Raw genomic sequence first — 1,718 nt, 5'->3', positions numbered from 1 at the left:
TTCACACTATTATTTGCTGCTGCCTTATCGCTGTTGCAGTCAATTTGTTTCCTCTATTTTCCCCAGTGATTTTTTTTTTAAATGTGCAAGTGCCGCTGCTGTGGCTAGATTTCACAACCATCTCTCAGCACCGTCACACTAGCAAAACTCAGACACACAGACACAGAGAAAGACAGATACAGAGAGAGAAACTCTGTCGGTGTCTGAGCCAGTACAGTCATGCACACAGAAACAGGCAATATCCCACCGGTGCCATTGAACTTGGTCACAACGAATTACAGGGATCTCCCCAGGCAGGAAGAGACATATCATAAGGTAATGACAGGGCAGTTTCCATAGTGTAGTGGTTATCACGTTCGCCTCACACGCGAAAGGTCCCCAGTTCGATCCTGGGTGGGAACATTATTGCCTCGATTTCTGTCTTTGTTCTCACTCAAGGAATTGGCCCAAACTCACGCACCTCGCTGTATTTCTGACTTAACTGCGCGTTCAATACAAGGACCAGAGAGGGGGAATAAAAGTAATCGTTTGAGAATACTTTTGCCCCGGGGCTGATAAAGCAATAAATGTGATCAGGAGAGAAAAAAAAATTGATAGATATATATGCAGACAAATACCGGCTGAACTAAAGCTTTCTGTGAGTTTTATGCAGGGTAAGGTTAGGAATGAGTCAGGAACAAAAACAAAATTGCTGGAAAAGCTCAGCAAGTCTGGCAGAAACTGTGGAGGAAAAAACAGTTAAAACATTTCGGGTCCGGTGACCTCAGCTTTTCATGAGTCAGGATGGCCGAGCGGTCTAAGGCGCTGCGTTCAGGTCGCAGTCTCTTCTAGAGGCGTGGGTTCGAATCCCACTCCTGACACGGATGCTTTCGTTTTTAACTTATTCTCACCCTTTCTCCTACCAACAGGATTAGGGAGGTGCGGGGTGCACAACCTGCTGCGGTAGGGTCAGAGGAGGCACCTGGCCTGCTGTGTTCCTCCAGCTCCACACTGTGTTATCTCTGCCTCAAGCACCGGCAGTTCTCACTATCCCCGCAGTGGAGTCAGACTCGCCACCGCTGCTTCGGGAGAGTTGGCGGACGCACTAATTCATGTTTGTGTGCTTGAGTGAACGTGAATGTGTGGCGACCCAGTGTCGATGATCAAGGCAGTACTCGGTAATGGAGCTCTCAGCAAAAACGAGCGGCTGCAGAGAGACTCCATCAGACTGTAGGAATTGAGCCTCTTGATTCATTACGACCACTGAAATAACAGCAAAGGGAGAGGGATTGAGCAGTTGTTAGTAAAACGTGTGTGTGGATGTTTTGGAAAATACATCGCCCAACGTGGGGGTCGAACTCACGACCCTGAAATTAAGAGTCTCATGCTGTACCGACTGAGCTAGCCGGGCTTGATATTATTGCTTGCTACTGCCTTATCACTTGCTGTAGTCAAGTTATTTCGTCTGTGTTCTCCAGTGGTGTTTTGTTTTTCTTTTGAATATAAAAATGCTACTGCTGTTGCTGGAAATCCAAACCAACATTACTTACATCTTGGATAGTAGGAACTGCAGATGCTGGAGAATCCGAGACAACAAGGTGCAGGGCTGGATGAACACAGCAGGCCAAGCAGCATCATAGGAGCAGAGAGGCTGACATTTCGGGCCTAGACCCTTCATCAGAAAAGGGGGAGGGGAAGGGGGTTCTGAAATGAATAGGGAGAGAGTGGGAGGCGGATAG

The 1,718-nt window shown here is 47.7% G+C and overlaps 3 non-coding genes across 3 annotated transcripts; 2 read left to right on the top strand and 1 right to left on the bottom strand.

Moving 5' to 3' along the window:
- The first annotated feature begins 329 nt into the window (after nucleotides 1–329).
- trnav-cac lies at nucleotides 330–402 on the top strand. The gene has a single exon. It is a non-coding gene; the product is annotated as a tRNA-Val (tRNA).
- Nucleotides 403–777: 375 nt separating this feature from the next.
- On the top strand, nucleotides 778–860 carry trnal-cag. Its single transcript has one exon. It is a non-coding gene; the product is annotated as a tRNA-Leu (tRNA).
- Nucleotides 861–1,317: 457 nt separating this feature from the next.
- trnak-cuu lies at nucleotides 1,318–1,390 on the bottom strand. Its single transcript has one exon. It is a non-coding gene; the product is annotated as a tRNA-Lys (tRNA).
- Nucleotides 1,391–1,718: the final 328 nt, after the last annotated feature.

This window comes from Rhincodon typus, unplaced genomic scaffold (assembly GCF_021869965.1).
Source record: "Rhincodon typus isolate 14 unplaced genomic scaffold, sRhiTyp1.1 hic_rhity00013738, whole genome shotgun sequence".
Taxonomy (NCBI): domain Eukaryota; kingdom Metazoa; phylum Chordata; class Chondrichthyes; order Orectolobiformes; family Rhincodontidae; genus Rhincodon; species Rhincodon typus.
Note: the sequence above shows the minus strand (reverse complement) of the source record. Positions and strands in the feature narration are given on the sequence as shown.